The following is a 19,400-nucleotide window of genomic DNA, read 5'->3' as shown; positions in this document are numbered from 1 at the left end:
TTCAGCTATGGGCCACTGATTCACAGTGGAACTCAGTCAGTTTAAAAAATCAATTCCGTTTGGGTCTATCCGAACACCTGAAAGATGAACTTTCAAGGGTGGACTATCCAGAGACACTAGAAGCTCTTATTAAATTGAGTATTGCTATAGATAGGAGATATCGTGAAAGAGTGAAAGACATCAATTTGAAGGCACTCTTAAGAAACCTTATCATTCCTACTCAGAGAAATCTACTACCAATCCTGTTCCAATGGAAATAGGGACAATACGCGGTCCACTTACCCAGGATGAGAAACAAAGAAGACGACTTGCCAACCTATGTTTATATTGTGCCAATAAGGAGAGCATGATGTTGCAAGTTGTCCAATCCTTCTACGTCAAAAGAAGGGTAAGTTGAATAAAGATTATAAATTTGAAACACTTTTAAAACCAACTCTCCTTGTACTAAACTTGTCTTTACAGTGGGATCTTCAACAACTGCAGAACGAGGCAATCGTTGATTCAGGAGCTGATGGTTTATTCATTGATGAATCTATTGTGAAATTAAATAAAATACCTATTGTGCAGAAAAACTCTCCCCTTTTCGTAAGAGTTATAGATGGTACACAAATATTAAAAGGTCCTATCACTCACCACACAATACCACTATTGACAATCACCCCTGACGGTCATAAAGAATTTTTAACTTTTGATGTAATCCCTAGGTCAATACACCCGATAATTCTAGGTTACCCCTGGTTGCAGAAACATAACCCATCTATTGACTGGTCACAAAATCATATAACATTCACTTCACAATACTGTCTTGACACCTGCTATCCCTATCTGACAATAGGACATATATCATCAGTCCTACCTGAGGATTACATAGAGTTTAGTGACGTGTTTAACCTAAAACATGCTGAAACACTACCTCCTCATAGGCATTTTGATTGCCCAATTGATATTAAACCTGGGATAGAAATACCATCAGGAAGGATTTTCCCTCTCTCTCAGAAAGAACTAAAACATATGAGAGAATATTAAGATGAAAATCTAAAAAAAAGGTTTTATCACCCCTTCATCTTCTCCCATAGCTTCCGCTTTTTTCTTTGTGACAAACAAAGACGGAACACTCCGACCAATCATAGATTATCGAGCATTAAATGCTGTCACCATTAAAAATCGATATCCCCTACCACTCATCCCAGAAATTATTGAACGTCTTCATGGAGCAACCATTTTTACTAAGCTTGATCTTAAAGGAGCTTACAATCTAATTAGAATGAAATCTGGGGATGAGTGGAAAACAGCTTTTAAAACCAGATATGGATTGTTCCAATATAACGTTATGCCATTTGGTTTAACAAACGCTCCGGCAACATTCCAATTCTTTATAAATGAGATCTTTAAAGAATTGATGGATGTCTGTGTTATTGTGTATCTGGATGATATTCTTATATATTCCAAGAATTTAACAGATCACAAAAAGCATGTTAGATGGGTTTTAGCTACCCTGAGAGACCATCATTTATATGCTAAGATGGAGAAATGTCATTTTCACAAAGACACAATCAAATTCCTTGGGTATATCATCTCACCCAAAGGTATACAAATGGGTCAAGAAAAACTAACTGCTATAGCTAATTGGCCTACACCTACCTCTGTAAAATCATTGCAGAAGTTCTTGGGTTTTACCAATTTTTATAGAAAGTTTATTAATCACTTCTCTTCTATTGTTCAACCTCTGACCCAACTAACTGGGAAACAGAAATATATATGGGATTCTAAAACAGAACAAGCTTTTCAACAACTAAAAAAAGAATTTACTACAGCACCTGTTCTAAGGTTACCAGATCCTGACTTACCCTATACATTGGAGGTTGACGCCTCAAATGTGGGAATAGGAGCTATACTCTCACAACCTGGACGGGAGGATTCTTTTCAACATCCTGTTGCCTACTTCTCTCGTACATTATCACCAGCAGAAAGAAACTATTCTGTTGGGGATAAGGAATTGCTGGCTATGAAATCTGCTATGGAACATTGGAGACATTTACTTGAGGGTACCACTCACCCATTCCAAGTGTTCACAGACCACAAGAATCTCCAATATCTTAAAAAGAATAAAACATTATCATCCAGACAAGTTCGATGGGCTTTGTTCCTTGATCGATTCAATTTCACACTCTCCCATATTCCTGGAACTAAGAATATTAAAGCTGATGCCCTTTCAAGATCTTTCGAAGCAGCTGAAGATTCTGATAATCTAACTCATGTAATTCCTCTCTCTAAAATAATCGGATCTACAACCTTAGTGTCATCTGATTTATATCAAGCACAACAATCAGATTTAGAAATACCTCCTATCTGTAATCCTGACTCTGAGTCTGGACTTTTTAAGTACAAAGAAAGAATTTATGTACCATTCTCTTTAAGAGAACAGATCATTCAGCAACATCATAATACTCCATTAGCAGGACATCCTGGTATTGAAAAAACAAATGAACTAATCCATAGAAACTACTGGTGGCCACATATGAAGTTGACTATTCAAGACTACATTTCTAATTGTCAAATCTGCGCAACTAAAAAGAAAGAGCATCACAAACCTTATGGATTGTTATGTCCATTACCTATACCACAGAAACCTTGGGATACCATATCCTTAGATTTCATTGTGGATTTGCCACAATCTCATGGCCATAACACAATAATGGTAGTTGTGGATCATCTAACAAGACTGGCACATTTTATTCCCTTAAAGAAGACACCTTCTGCCATCACGACTGCTACCGTTTTTAATAACCACATCGTACGGTTACATGGATTACCATCATCGATCGTATCAGATCGCGGAAGCCAATTTACCTCTAAATTCTGGAGATATCTATGTCAAACCTTGCAAATAACCCTTAGGTTCACAACCGCATTTCACCCACAATCTAACGGCCTCACTGAACGTCTGAATCAAATTTTGGAGCAATATCTCAGATGTTTTATATCAACACAGCAGAATGATTGGTATACTTTGTTACCTAGCGCTGAATTCGCTTATAACAATTCTACCAATTCGTCAACAAAGGTAACCCCATTTTATGCCACATATGGTTATCATCCCAGATCTTACCCCAACACTCTAACTTGTACACAGTCACCTTCTGTTTCTTCATACACTGACGCATTAAAGACGGTCATGACTGCACTACAAAATCACCTGAGCAATGCTAAAAAGTCACAGAAACTGTATTACAATAAAAAGAGAACACCTGCACCGGTGTATAACGTTAATGATTTAGTCTGGTTGTCCACAAAGAACATAAAATTACCAGTTCCTTCCAAGAAATTAGCTGATCAGTTTATTGGTCCATTTCCTATTAAGAAGGTCATTAATGAGAACGCAGTGACTTTGAAACTGCCACCAACCATGCATGTTCATCCCTCCTTCCATGTTTCGCTTTTGAAACCTTACAGGGGACAAGGAATTCCTAACCCTGTTTTTCCTGTTCTGGATCCCTTGGATTACGAAGTGGATGTCATATTGGACTCCAGACATCGCAGAGGAACACTGGAGTACCTTGTTCACTGGAAAGGGTATGATGACAGTGAGAACTCTTGGATTCCGATCCGTGATATGAATGCACCTGCCTTGTTAAAGGATTTTCACTCAGCTTTCCCTCTGAAACCTAGACCTCAATCCTGTGAGTGGGGTCCTTGAGAAGGGGGATCTGTCATGATTTCAGCTACAGACTATACCTTTAAATCATGATCTCCGCCCTATCCTTGCCCTATTTAAGTTACAACCTTACTTCACAGCTTTGCTTGATTATTGCAGTCTGTGGGTTGTCTGTTTCCTTTCACTCACTGTTCACTGCAAGCTAAATGAAGCTATTTCCTATGTTCTATTTCAGTGATTTGGGAACCTTGTTTTTGCCTCTCATATTATTATCTGCAATTTATCAAATCTGCTCACTAATAATCTACTTGAGGATTTTATCTCAACACCTTTAGTAAACAGGAACTTTTGTTTACTTCAACTTTAACCGGAACGTCTCTTCTATCCAATACACCTTGGTGACGTCATCCACGCAGCCTTCATCCTGTACGCGCAGCGCGCCAGCCTCACCTCAAACGCTGAGTACTCAGCACGGACCAACACAGACAATCTCTTGCTAATACCGGTAAATATTCTCAGTCCAATATTCGGATAAGGTATGTACATATGAATTACAAAAAGCATGCTGTTAATGAGATCTCCAACAAAGGCCATAAAAGTACACTCTCCACCTCGTATTTAATTTTGCGTTCACAACGCATTACTCCTCATTCATTTTTCCTGTTAATACGCTACTACAAATCAACATTTATTACGATCTCAATTTTCACATTATTACTGACCACAACTACAAATTGTTATCTGAAAGATATCCAAGTATTTTGTCTTTATTGTGACTTGCTCAATTACTTCAGTTATTTTTGTCTTCATTACTGTTTATTATTACTTATCATTCTAATTTGGTTTGAGTCTCTCTGACTGTTAGTTTAACAGTTCAGTGAATAAAAACAATCACTTTTTCCTATAGGAATTTGCTTTCTTTCAGGATCTCTTTAACAAGACATGTTAACAGAGAGAAAATGAAAGCATACATACATAAATATAGTGATAAATCACTAAAACTTAAAGTTTATAACAGTAACTATCACACCCACTGATGACTTTTTGAGAAAGTGTAGTGTTTGAACAGTGGTGCAGAGGCCCTCACAGCATATGTGTGTATGCCGCTGGAAAAAAAAAACCACTAATGATTTTTACCAGAAGCTTTTTTCCTAAACAAAGACTATTGAAAAAAATGCTTCTAATGTTTATATTTGTAAAATGCCTGAAGTGATATAACATTAATAATGTGCAACAAGTAAAAACTTCATCTGATATCCGTATGCAAAATCTACTGAACTCTGTGTCCCATAGGGGGTTGGGAAAGTTCCGTTATTTTATCTGTGCATGGGCTAGAAGGGAGGTTTAGGGGACAGGGGTGAAGGGTTGTGTAATTCAGGCATTAGGGTGTAAGTTTGGCAAAGCTGGGAGTATGTAAGGCGTTTATCATAGTTGAGGCTTGTCATGCATTCAGTGAGTTTTGCGGTTGTGCATTGAGTGCATTTCAGCACAGTGGGTAGTAATCTGTCAAATGCACAAGTAGAAGTATAATCAAGTTCACACTGAGAAAGTGACAAAAGTAATTTAACAATAACAATGAGTGAAAGATGAAAACTTAGCTGACATCTGCGTGGTTAGTCCGCTGTTGGAGGGGTTTCCTGTTGAGATTCATCCTGTAGGTGAGCCAGTGAAGGGGGGGGAGTTGAATATCCAGGTTCAGTGTCCTGTTGAAGTTGGGTAGATCTGTGAGGGTGCGGAATGTTGATGAGTTATTGTCCTTGTTGGCAATAATACAAGTTGGAAAGCCCCATCTGTAGGAGATTTTGTGTTCCCTGAGCACTACAGTAATACATTTTAAGTCTCTCCTTTTTTAGAGTGTCGTAGGGCAGAGATCTGAAAAGACATGTATCTCTATGCTGGCATGTATAAGTGGTTGAGTCTGGCATTTCTGGTAATATCTTCTTTATGCTTAAATGATAGAAGTTTCACAATGACATCTCTGGGTGGTGCTTTGTTCAGGGGTTTCGGCATGAGCACCTATGAGCTCTCTGTGTGTGTACTTCTGCGGCTGTGGGTGTATAATTGATGGTCTGGGCCTCAGTGTAGTGCTTCTAATCCGGTCTGGGGACTTGCAGAGCTGTGATAAAAAGCAATTTGAGTGTGTCAGTCTCAGTCAAAGAGTGGCAGAAAGTAAGCTTTTGTTAGGGTTATTAGCAGGCATCTTTTGCAGTTTAAACCCAGACAGGGGTCCTGTCTCTTGTGCCGGTTATAATGAGGCTGACTCTTCTGTATGCCGCAGGCTGAGACCTAGGGGTGAGATATTTCAGAGTCTGGTCTGTGGAAGTGATATTGTATTGGGTAGTTAGAGTAGTGTTGCTGCTGTCAGGTATGCAGTCAGGATAACTATGGGGCAGGTCAGGTGTCGCATCGCCCTTTTTCCTTTACTCTTTTACCTCAGGCCACCGGGGAAGTGTTGGACCATGTAAGTCTGCTAGGCCGCTGGACGCAGCAGTTAGCTGCAGCGGATACTACTGCTGCTAGGCTCTCTGCCGTGGTGCTTTTATGGAGGTTGATGTCAGCGGGTGTATATCTGGGCCCTCTCTGCCCGCTTCTGGATCTCGCGATTTGTATTGCGTCGCTCTGGGTTTCTTTGATGCGGTCAGGCCTGGGCTAGTGTCGGCGGCGTATGAGGGTAACAGACCTCAGGTTCACACTGAAACCCCACTAGGTAGTACGGCTTTGGAGTTTAGAGGATCGGGTCAGTCGGATCCGTTTCCTTAAGCGCCCAGGGCGGCTCGCCTAGTAGGGTCGGGTCTCTGCGGCTGTTTCAGTGCACACTGGGGTAATTGGTGTGTCTGTGAAGTGGCCCCTTTTGTTAACTCATGTTTGGTTGTTTATGTTGGGGATGGATGGAAATGGTAAGTGCCCCTACTATTAGGCTTTTGCACATGGGGTATCGGAGCCAAGCTTAGGCGACCATTCTCCTGCTTGTCCAGGCTCCGCCCCGGCTTTTATATATATATATATATATATATATATATATATATATATATATATATATATATATATATTATTATTATTTTTTTTTTTTATTTTTTTTTCTTAGGTTGCTTTCTTGGATTTGTCTTTTTAATCATATGGAAAAACAAAATGGTATGATCAGTATATTTGAATTATATTCTTTTACAACAAGACCTAAAGATTATTGGATACAGTTCCATGCTGAAACTTTTTAAGGGGATATTTTAATGCAAAAATTCAATGCAATATTTTTTTCATTACTGATGCTACTGTTACAATATGAGTAATTTGCTAAATATGATCAAATTATATATATGTATGTGTGTGATGTGACTGCTTAGTGTTCAGCTTGCTGAAAGTTTCTCAAGGACACACCTGTTCATGGACAGGAATAAAGCAGTAAAATCCTTTAGTTAAAATAGTTTAGTGAAAAAGTCCAGAAGTCAGAAGCCATGTGCGCAGCTGTCCAAAAGTTAGAAATAGCATAGAGGAATAGGTAAAGTGCAGAGATACAAATTACTTTACAAACAAAAATATACATTCTGCTGTTATGATGAACCAATCACACTGTTCGCCAACCCAAAATGATAACAAGCATCCGCCATTATCCATTTTGGGAAATATTAGCCGAAGGGGCCTGTCATTTAAAAGGTATATAAGATGGAGAGAGAGAGAAAAAGAGAGAGAGAAAAAGAGAGAGAGAAAGAGAGAGAAAGAAAAAGAGAAAGAAAAAGAAAAAGAGAAAGAAAAAGAGAGAAAGAGAGAGAAAGAAAAAGAGAGAAAGAGAGAGAGAAAGAAAAAGAGAGAAAGAAAAAGAGAGAAAGAGAGAGAGAAAGAAAAAGAGAGAAAGAGAGAGAGAAAGAAAAAGAGAGAAAAAGAGAGAAAGAAAGAAAAAGAGAGAAAAAGAGAGAAAGAAAAAGAGAAAAAGAGAGAAAGAAAAAGAGAGAAAAAGAGAGAAAGAAAAAGAGAGAAAAAGAGATAGAGAGAGATAAAGAAATAGAGATAGATAGATAGATAGATAGATAGAGAGAGAGAGAGAGAGAGAGAGAGAGAGAGAGAGAGAGAGATCTATTAGAGCTGCAACAACTAATCGTCATAATCGATTATGAAAATAGTTGTCAACGAATCTCATAATCGATTAGTTGGTTTGCAAATAGTTGGTCTGTGCACACCACCAGCTGCTTCACTCCAATGAACTCCTGCATTTGGTATTGTGTTTTATGGTTAGGTCCTTAGCCTAAAGGACGTCTACAGACGTCTACTTTTCACTTTTTCAGGACAGTATACGTTTACAACTACCCCTGGCTTATGTGCAACCCAGATACAATAGTCATCATTTGGATTGTTTATATTAAATCTGGTGATTTGGAACTATGCTTTTCATGATATAGTGCCAAGCTTGTTGTTTACACCTTGCCCCTAGATTGATGGGAGTTATTTAAATTGATGTGCACTATTATTTGTTTGCACAATTATTAGCGTATTGCTTGCTATTGTCGATTATATGTACTATATAAATAAATGTAGAAGAAGACCTAATAGTAAACAATGTTATTACATAATAGAGTTAAACAATATTCAACAATATTATACCACAATATTTATATATCAAAAAAGCTCAACATAAGTACATCACGTCTCCCAGGAGTATGCTAGAAACATATTTAGACAGCGAGACCCCATAGCAGATGTGTTCGTCACTTGGCAGATGAGAGAGTGCTGAAGGTTACGACACAGCCAACATAGCTTTTTAATGGGCATAGCTTTTTAATAAAATGCTAATTTTATTGTTTTTAATAAAATGCTAATAACATTGTTGTTTACTATTAGGGCTTCTACCACTTATCCACTGTTATCAGGTTTATTATGTGTAGTTTCATCCTTTTGTACTCACACTTTAAGTTATGCTCTTTGTGCTTTATGTGGTCTCCGTGTCATGGATTGTATTTGAGACCTCTTGTTGCTCTATTATAGCACGGTCCAGTGTTGGGGTTTATCCCCGCACATTTTCCAATCCGATTTCATGACACGGCTACCACAGTTATCTATAGCTGTAGCCTTATGTCGGGCCATTCACACTACGCGCTGTTTATAGCGGTTGCTTTGACAACCGTAGAGTTACACTGTTGTGAGCGTGAGGGCACGCATGCGCGTGAGTGTGAATGGACATGACATACTATTCTGTTGCCGCCGCCCCCTGTATATACCCGATCTGTTGCCGTGGTTACGGCGGTAGCCACGATATAAGTCGGCGTGAGTCTATGACGCTCACGGAGCTGATTTGGATTGCGGTGGTTTGGCTGTAAATATTTTGTGTATTTAAGGAATGCCAATTTTAATGTTTGTTAGGAGGTTGAGGTGCTTAGTTGTACTTGTTAAGGTGACATTTGACAAAGGCACAAGATATGTGCAGAAACGTTATGTCTTTTTAATCATATGTATTAAAGGATGCTTTTAATTTATAAAGCCCAGTGAGTGCCTGCTTTTTTTCTGGACATTCTATCTACTGCTAGCAGTGCACCTTGGCATATTATACTGATGGGGTAAGATTGTGCTGTCCTGTTTGGATTCTATGTTCTTGCCTTTGGCTTTTGGGACAAGCACTCCCCTTATATAACACAATATCTGTGGACTTTGCTTCAGTGCTACACACCTGGAACCATCTTTGACAAACTGTTTTAACCTGTGTGTTTTTTATCTGGCCTATATTTCTGGATACACTATAAGTTGAACCATGGCAGAGGCTGCAGTGAACATGGATAACCTATATTATGATGAAGATTTCAACACAGATCCCCTGGCGTTCACGGATGAGGATGCAGAGAGGATAAGAATTTCTGATGAGCTGAGTGAGTTGAGAGGTGACACACCCATTAATGTATACCATAAATTGCTTAACCTACGTAGGAAAGAGATAGATTATCATTTACATGCCGTACTTTTATCTGGCTACCATAGAAAAAAAATTATTCCTAGAGGCTTCAGGGTCAAGAACATACCAACTCTAGGCAGACAAAATGTTGATTTTTGTAGAAGATGGTGCTCCATACTCAATAAATGTGCATATGACCTCATACTTCTAGTCATTGAGGAAGTGACCAGATTAGAAGCTAAGATTAAAAATGAAATTGAGGTTGTTAAAGCAAATAGTTTGCATGTACTTACTGAGGATGTGAGTCAGGAGTGGATTGCTACATTGGATGGCTTGGTTAATAAATACCGTAGCAATCTAATTGCATTTAAAAATAAAAAATTGAATAATGTAGAAAATTATTATAGGGAAAAAAAAAGTATACAAGTGGTTGTATGGGAAGGATGAATTGATACAAAATAGACGCCACAGAAATTTGCGCTCCACAAACACCCTAAGTGTGGTGGACAGTAGTGGAGGTGATTCCTCCAGCACGGAGGGCACCTCAAATGAGAGGCCTGCCATTGATAATACACAAACCACACAATCTTTTTTAGGGGTGGCCACACGTTCCACCAAAAAAAAACCATAATGCCTCAGGCCAAAAAAGGCCCAAAGGATGTAAGATCAGAAGGGGAGGGTATAGACCTCAAACAAACAAAAAAGAAATGAATATTGTTTTCAATTTAAGTAGTAGGCCTTTAAGTGATGCTGATAATTCTTTGTTGAATCAGGGGTTTATCTTATGTTCCTACTCCTAAATTTGACCCCTTTTATAAACTTGTGGACATAAACAGATTTCAGCATCAACTTAAACTTAGGGACCATTTTAGGGGTCAGGCATATCAACCTGAACCTTTTAAAAAAGCTTCTACTTATGAGCCACCAAATACTCATACTTCGATTAGAAGTTATACACGACTACTTACAAATAACATCAAAGCTACGTCACAAACTCAGATTTATCCTAATCTTAATGTTGCTGAATCCAAAGCACTTAAAGATCTAAGCAGTGATATGTCTATTATCATCCGCCCTGCGGATAAGGGCGGGTCCAAAGTCATCCAAGACTATGTTGACTATCGTAAAGAGGCTCTCAGGCAGCTATCTGACAGTAACACCTACACCAAATTGAAGGGTAATCCTACTGTAAATTACAAGGAGTATATTGATAATTTTCTGCAGCGCAATTTTGAAGCTGGCATAATAAGTGAGAGTGAACTATCCTTTCTGACCACTGACCATCCCACTATACCAGTTCTGTACTTGCTCCCAAAGGTGCATAAAACACTTGTTAATCCACCGGGCAGGCCTATAGTGTCTGCCCGTGGTTCAGTGCTTACCAATTTGGCTGTCTATGCTGATTCGTATCTACAGAATGTGGTTAAAAATACCAAAAAGTATCTGAAGGACTCACCGAGTCTACTTAGGATACTTAAGGAATTTCCTGACTTACAGGCTAATGACATTTTAGTCACCATGGACGTTGACAGCCTCTACACTGTTATTCCCCACATGGGGGGTGTGGAGGCTGTCAGGTCCATGGTGACAGGTAACATACATTACAATGGACCACCAGTAGAATTTCTATGTGAATTGTTATCTCTCTGTTTGGAGAGGAATTATTTCAAATTTGAGAGCAATTTCTACCTACAGATAGAGGGTACTGCCATGGGTTTGAACGTGGCACCCACGTACGCAAATATATACATGGCCTGGTATGAGCAAGAACTCATGAAGCCCTTTGATCATCCTTATTGTGAGATACTATACTTGCTACATTGACAATGTGTTCCTGATATGGCGGGGCAGTGAGGCTATGTTGCGTGAGTGGGTGTCAGGTTTGAACTCCATGGCGAACTCCATGGCAAGCCCCATTAGGTTCAAACTTGAGTTTGACCTAACAAATGTACAGTTTTTGGATTTGAATATCTTTAAGGTTGATGCCTGCGGTGAACTGCGGTTTGGAACATCATTATACACGAAACCGACCGACCGCAATTCACTTCTTGATGCTAGAAGTTTTCACCCCAGGCATCAAATGCCATGAACGAGATACGAGATATCCAGGAGAAGTTGTTACACACAGATACTACCTCGAATACTGGGACCTTGATCATACAACCCAAGGAACAGTTGAATATGATCACGACATATGTTCCCAAGTGTGAGAATTTAACTGGAGCAGTAAGGAAACATTGGCCAGTGTTTGAAAGTGATTCCACCCTGCCGTTTCGGAATATGTCGGCACATAGGATGGTATATAGCAGAGCTAAAAATCTGAGGGATATTCTTGTTAAGTCTGATTCAACTACACACTATAAAAAGGATACCTGGTTGAAATCTTCAAAGAAGGGTTGTTGCCCGTGCGCCAGCTGTGTCACCGGTAATGGTATGATGATGGGTGATACCTTTCAGCACTCACATAACAATCACAGATTCAAGATTCACCATCGCCTGACATGCACTAGCACGAACGTCATATACATCCTGATTTGCCCGTGCTCCAAAGTGTATGTGGGCAAAATGGTCACCACCTTTCGTGAAAGGATGGCCAATCACAGGATCGTAATAACTTTAATTTGCCAATGTTATTTGACGATATGGAGCATTTATTGATAAAAGAAAAGAAGCTCAAATGGGGCATTTGGACTTTAGAGAAATACTTAACACAAAATATGATACCAAGGGGTCTCAGAATGAGTAAATTCCCGACCTTTGAGACAGAGGATCAGGAATTTATAGAAATGTGGAACAATGTACTAAGTGACTGTTCAATAAGGTTGATGAAGCTTTTGATTACTTTTAAAACAAACCTTTTGGTTATGATTAGATCTGAGATTGAAGAGGTGCAGTTACTTTTGAATAACTTTTGCAATGATGTTGATTATCCAAATTTTGACAATGTATTACAACGTACCCTTTTAGAGGTTAAGAATGAGCTAGTAGGCATTAAACACAACAAGTTCATTAGAGATAAAACTGATTATGATAATAACAAGGTTTACATTTGGAACAAGAGTCAGAGGTCACAAGCCAGGAGATTTCATATCCAGTCCAGAGGAGGTAGATGTGGGAGAGGCAGAAGACGTAGAGGTAGAGGGAACAAAACTGTGTCCTTTTCTGAAAGTGAGGCAGATTCAGGAGGTGATAGCTCCCAGTCAGAGAATGAAGGGACCTTTTCCCAGGATTTAGTGGAAATGAATACTAACTATAACAGGACAGGGGGCTATAACCTCCCCCCACGAGGAAGGGGAAATAGGCCAGGCTTTGGTAGAGCAAGGGCCTTACAGCACACAGTACAAACTAGGGACAAGCAGAATCAGTACAATAGGTATCAGACATCTACTAATTATTCTAATTACTCTTATCCCTCTACACAGCAGGGTGCTGGCAACCATTCCTATGCATGAACACACTATGGTACCAGCAACCGCCATCATCCATCTACACAGCAGGAGGCTAGTAATTATTCCTATCCACCCACTCAGCAGGGCACTAACAGTGGACAGGTTAGGGATGAGGAATTGTTACAGCTGGAACAGGTTTTTCGGATAGGCCAACATCCGAGAGATGGGGGGGGCACGAGCACACAGATACCCCAGCAAGGAAGATATCCGCTGAGGCAGACTCGTGCCCCGTCCAAATATGTACCGTCCTAAACCTGTCCAGCCACAATTTGACCACTGAGGAAAGGAGAGTGTTGTCCTATGGTCTTGGTTTTGTACCCACAGTGAACTTTAATCTGTTTAAGACTATGCTTGATCTTAACAAATTTGTTCGCAATATTACTTTGCGTAAACACTTTGGGGACACTAACCAGGACCAGACGTTAACAACACCTGGGCATGGTGTCCATAATACATGGCCCAATGAGTTGGGGTTCATGGAAACATGTGACCTAATTGCCCTGGAAGAGCTGGAAGGAGAGGGGTCTACATCAATAGATGAGACAAATAAGGATATTATTAAAAGATATCGTAACCCCTCTACCTTCTACCCTTTACAGAGCAGAGGTAACATCATTGAAACCTTTTATAAACGAGTGGAAAATGACTTAAGACAATTATCCTTAACCAGGATGACAGGTTTTAATAACCTAACTAAGATGAACGCCTGGCCCTCAAGTCATTAGAACAGAATCCTAGCCTGGTGATCAAGCAGGCAGATAAGGGGGGCTCAGTGGTCGTAATGGACAGGGCTGATTACATCAGAGAAGCCCTGAGACAGTTGCAGGACACTGACAACTATGAACACCTTAGACAAAATCCCACAAATAAATTTCAACATGAGTTAGTGCACCTTCTGGATGGAGCAGTGGAGGACGGTCTAATTGATTTAGAAACATCCAAGTATCTTTATGTAGAACATCCAGTGATCCCACTGTTTCACCATCTACCGAAGGTGCACAAGACCCTAGAGAATGTACAGGGCAGACCTATAGTCAATGGTATAGGTTCAATGTTGGAACATCTGTCCGAGTGGCTAGATGGGATACTACAGCCCTTGGTTAAATCCCTCCCTAGTTATACTAGGGATTCTAAACAGGTGTTGAATAAGGTTGAAAATATGAGATGGTTACCGGATTGTGGATGGCTCACTGTGGATGTGTCTCACTGTTCTCCTCTATACCCCATATTTGGGGCCTAAAAGCAGTGGCATATTTTTTGGAGAGTGGGACTACGCACAGTGAGCCTTTCAGAAATTTTGTACTGGAGGTGACTCAGTTTTTACTGTCACACAATTATTTTCAGTTTGAGGGGGAGTTCTATCTGCAGAGATGCGGGACCGCTATGGGTGCAAAGTTTGCGCCAACCTATGCCAACCTGTTCATGGGTTGGTGGCAGCGGTTCAGCATCTATGCAGATGGAAACCCCTTCAGGCCTGCCATCATGTTGTACCTACGCTATATTGACGACTTGCTGTTTGTCTGGCGGGGCGAAAAGGAACAGGCAGAATGCTTTGTGGATTATTTGAGGACAAATGACGTGAACTTACGTTTTACACTCGAGTTTAGTAAGAACACAGTACATTACTTAGATTTAGAATTGAAGGGGTGGCCAACAGGTAGAGTCACCTCAGAAGTCTACAGAAAACCAATATCAGGTAACAGTCTCTTACATGCTAAGAGCTGTCATCCAAAGCAAATGCCGTATTCAGTAGCTAAGGGACAATTTGTACGGCTGAAACGCAATTGCACTTTGCCCCTTAGCTATAACAAACATGCGGATGAATTGGAACAACGCCTACTACAGAGAGGCTATAATAGAAAGATCATTAAAAAAGCTAGATATGAGGTTAATTCCCTATCTAGGGAACAACTTCTAAGGGATAAGTCACCCGCCAGAGAGAATCAAGGGAATAAATTGACCTTTGTCACAGACTATTCGGCTCAGTATGGTGAAATCTGTGACATAGTCAGAAACCACTTTCGTCTGTTAGTAGCAGATGATACCCTTGCAGTGACTGCTAGGAATGGCTGCAGATTCTCCTACAGGAGAAATAAGACCATTGGGAACTCAGTGTCGCCATCCATGCTTAGGAAACCAGACTCAGCAATGGCATCATCATCCTCCTGGCTCAGACATAGAGGTACCTACAGGTGTGGCTACTCAAAGTGCAAGGCCTGTAAGTATGTCCAAGTGGGGACCACTTTCTCTTCGGTAGTAACCGGTGAAACCTTTGACATTACATCCTGTTTAAATTGTAGATCATCTTATTGCATCTACCTTCCCTGGTGCTCAGTCTGTGAACTGCAGTACATAGGTTTGACCACCAGGGATGTTAGATCTAGGATTAGGGAACACCTGTCCACCATACGGGTGGGTAAGAGCAGTACACCTTTGGTCTCCCATTTTGTTCAGCAACATGATAAAGACTGTCGCTCCTAGAGCTGGATGATTGTAGAAAAGGTTCAACCACAGAAGAGAGGGGGTGACCAATTCAAGATCTTATCCAGACAGGAAATGTATTGGATTTTTAGGCTCCAGACTAAAAGACCTCTGGGCCTAAACTCTGAGTATGATTTTATTAATCATTGGAATTAGATTGTGGTTACCTCTGGTATAAAGGTTTCAATTTATATATTAATCTGAAAATCTAAAATTAAAATTGAAACACCAAAACTAAAGAGATTTTTGGAAGCTTGTAATCTTTGGTATTTAATCATAATACACACACTTGTGTGATTTTTATATGCTCCATTGTCCTCTTATTTAAAATATATATATTTTCAGAAATACATATACACAATAGGATGTTTATAACATATAATTTAAATGTATGTGGAGATTAAAGTAAATGCTCCTTTAAGGTACTTCGTATATATATGTCAAGTTATTGACCATAGTATATATATATATAGTATTCCAGTTGTATATGTGTCTTGTATTTGGGACTAAAAGTTAGCGCCCCTTTCAAGTATTCTGGGTATATATGCCATGGAAGTTGATCAATGTATAGGTATCACAGTACATGCTCCATCCCCTGTGTCTTTAAATTTCAATTATTGACCCACCAATAGCATTGGAGTACTGGGTTTATAAGGTATTTGATTTTAAAGGTTTTAAGGACTATGATTACGGCGTTCTGGGCTGAAACATGTCAGTCTGTTTAACAATAGGGGTGTTTATCCCCTCTCTCTATATGTTTTAATTTTGTTACAATAAAGTTTATTTTTATTTAAGTTTGAGGTGCCTGGCGAATTTCCTTTTCTTTTTTGCAATCACAGGTGTGCCATACGTGAGGCCCTGAAACAGGGCAAATCGGATCAGCCGGTGGCACGGCACTGCACTGCATTGAATATAAACACACTGTTTCGAGCATACGCTACATGCTCATTGATCAGGAGCCTCCTCTAATTAGGGGTGGCAATCGGGCCAATAGATTACAGCAACGAGAGAGCAGATGGATCTACCGTCTTGATACTCTGGCACCTAAGGGGCTGAATACATACTTGGACTTTAGCCCATTTTATTAAAAAGCTATGCCCATTAAAAAGCTATGTTGGCTGTGTCGTAACCTTCAGCACTCTCTCATCTGCCAAGTGACGAACACATCTGCTATGGGGTCTCGCTGTCTAAATATGTTTCTAGCATACTCCTGGGAGACGTGATGTACTTATGTTGAGCTTTTTTGATATATAAATATTGTGGAATAATATTGTTGAATATTGTTTAACTCTATTATGTAATAACATTGTTGTTTACTATTAGGGCTTCTACCACTTAACTGTTATCAGGTTTATTGTGTGTAGTTTCATCCTTTTGTACTCACACTTTAAGTTATGCTCTTTTGTGCTTTATGTGGTCTCCGTGTCATGGATTGTATTTGAGACTTCTTGTTGCTCTATTATAGCACGGTCCAGTGTTGGGGTTTATCCCCACACATTTTCCAATCCGATGTCATGACACGGCTACCACAGTTATCTATAGCTGTAGCCTTATGTCGGCCCATTCACACTACTCGCTGTTTGCTTTGACAACCGTAGAGTTACACTGTTGTGAGCGTGAGGGCGCGCATGCGCGTGAATGGACATGACATACTATTCTGTTGCCGCTGCCCCCTGTATATACCCGATCTGTTGCCGTGGTTACGGCGGTAGCCACGATATGACGTCAGATAAGTCGGCGTGAGTCTATGACGCTCACGGAGCTGATTTGGATTGCGGTGGTTTGGCGGTAAATATTTTGTGTATTTAAGGAATGCCGATTTTAATGTTTGTTAGGAGGTTGAGGTGCTTAGTTGTACTTGTTAAGGTGACATTTGACAAAGGCACAAGATATGTGCAGAAACGTTATGTCTTTTTAATCATATGTATTAAAGGATGCTTTTAATTTATAAAGCCCAGTGAGTGCCTGCTTTTTTCTGGACATTATATATATATATATATTCATTATTAGCTTGGTTCTCTTGGTATCCCTTGTTGAAGAGTAAAGCTAGGTTGGCTCAGGAGCATCCACGTGTCTTTAGCATTTTAGCATTGTACGACACACCAGTGTATAAAATTGCTGCAAACATTATTTAAAACACTGCTGCCAAAGAGTGCTAAACACATGCACACTCCTGAGGTTTACTCTTCAACAAAAGATAGTAAGAGAACAGAGTAAATTGGTAATAGAAGTAAACATTTTGCACATCAATTCTGCAACATAAATTAAAGCAAGCTTTTCTATTATGTTCACATGAATTGTGGGATGAGAGAAATTTTTAGCAGTATTAGTAAATCTGTGTCTGAATTCATTTCAGAGCTCTATGTTTCTAGCACTTTTTTTTAGCACCTAGATCTGTGTGTTTACGCACATGGGGTAAACTTGTGCACAATGCATTGAGTCTATATTTATATATCCTGCACAATTTGTTTGCTGCTGGAATTATGTTTCTTTGCGCATGCACAGTATATGTGCCAGAGTCCCTAAAGCAGGTATAGTTTTTAATAGCAGCATTTTTATAAACAAAAATACAACGCAAAAGTACTCCTATTCCAACCTGAAATCCGTGCAAATACATTTACATGTTGAACATTATATCTTTTAATGCTTTTTTCCTTTAAATGTTCTTTTTGTTTCACCTGGTCTGTACACTGCAGTTTCTATCAGTCCCGCACGCCCATCACTTACCCTGCACAGTGCAAGCACTCCTAGTTCTACCTCAGGCTGTCATTGAAAACTTCCGCATCACGTGACTCGGTTAACTTTATAGAGTATTTTTTTTAAAGGGTTCACCAATCGGATGGCGCTGAGGCGGTGCTAATGCTCCTAATGCCGACATTCGATTGGCTGGCTGGGCAGTGGTACTGCAGTGCTAGTATATGTTGCAAAAGTCGAATTGATTCATACAAGCTAAGCACATAAATATATATTTAGATTATACCACCGTATTCACTTTAGTAAGGACACAGTTATATTCTACTTATTTTAAATGAGTGATATAGTCCCTTACCAATAATGTATTTTACCAAGTGAAGGTATTTTAAACTCATGTAGTATCTAACTTGAAATGATGATAATATTAATACAGTGACTTACATCGCGTGTTTAGCTGTATTTATATATTATAAAGTTGTGCTTGTTCCATTCTCAATAGAGCGACTGAAGCTCAAGTTCTGAAACATAAGAGACAATAATCTGACACAGGTTTATAAATCATCTTGTCACTTACCCTGGTGCTTTGTAGCTCTGGTCCATCTATGTTTTTCTCCACCTGTCCCTGTATACCCCGCCCCTTGTATGGCCCAACCCTGTACCAACACAAGTTTTTTTCCCTCAACGGAACATGAAACACATTTTACTTTCATTTTTCAGTTAGTGTACATTAAAAAAGAACTTTTCAGTTTACTTCCATTATTAAAGGGATATGAAACACACAGTTTTTCTTTTGTGATTTAGATAGACTATGCAGTTTCTAATTTATATTTTGAATTTTTCTTCGTTTTCTGTCTATCTTTAGTTGAAAAGCAGGGTCATATGCTTAGGAGCCAGCCCATTTCTGGAGCTCTATATGGCATCAGTTTTGAAAGAATGTTATCCATTTGCATTTTGCAAGAGCACTAGATGGCAGCACTATTTCGTACCATTTAGTTCTCCAGAGGCCTACCTAGGTAGCGCCTCAACACAGAATATCATGGGAACTAAGCAAATTTGATCATAGAAGTAAATTGGATTTTTTTTTTTTAATTGTATGATCTGAATGACAAAAGAAACGTCTTGGGTTTCATATCCCTTTAAATGTATCCTTTGTTGAAAAGCAGATCAGTAGGCTCAGGAGTGTGCACATGTCTGGAACACTATATAGCAGCAGTTTTGCAAGAATATTTTTAACATTGTACAAACACTG

General features: G+C 39.5%; 1 protein-coding gene across 2 annotated transcripts in view; it reads right to left on the bottom strand.

Moving 5' to 3' along the window:
• LOC128643701 (lysosomal acid glucosylceramidase) overlaps positions 1-18,770 on the bottom strand; it is a 160,068-nt gene extending 141,298 nt beyond the window's left edge. Inside the window, exon 1 of one of the 2 annotated variants that reach the window (XM_053696530.1) lies at positions 18,726-18,770. The gene's annotated coding sequence lies outside the window, so the exon portion shown is untranslated. Of the gene's footprint in view, positions 1-18,184; positions 18,236-18,725 lie in introns of those variants that run through there. The other variant, XM_053696529.1, reaches the window with a different exon arrangement.
• Between the last annotated feature and the right edge of the window lie 630 nt (positions 18,771-19,400).

Source organism: Bombina bombina, unplaced genomic scaffold (genome assembly GCF_027579735.1).
Source record: "Bombina bombina isolate aBomBom1 unplaced genomic scaffold, aBomBom1.pri scaffold_578, whole genome shotgun sequence".
NCBI classification, from domain to species: domain Eukaryota; kingdom Metazoa; phylum Chordata; class Amphibia; order Anura; family Bombinatoridae; genus Bombina; species Bombina bombina.
The sequence above is the reverse complement of the archived record's forward strand: the minus strand, read 5'-3'. Positions and strand labels throughout refer to the sequence as shown.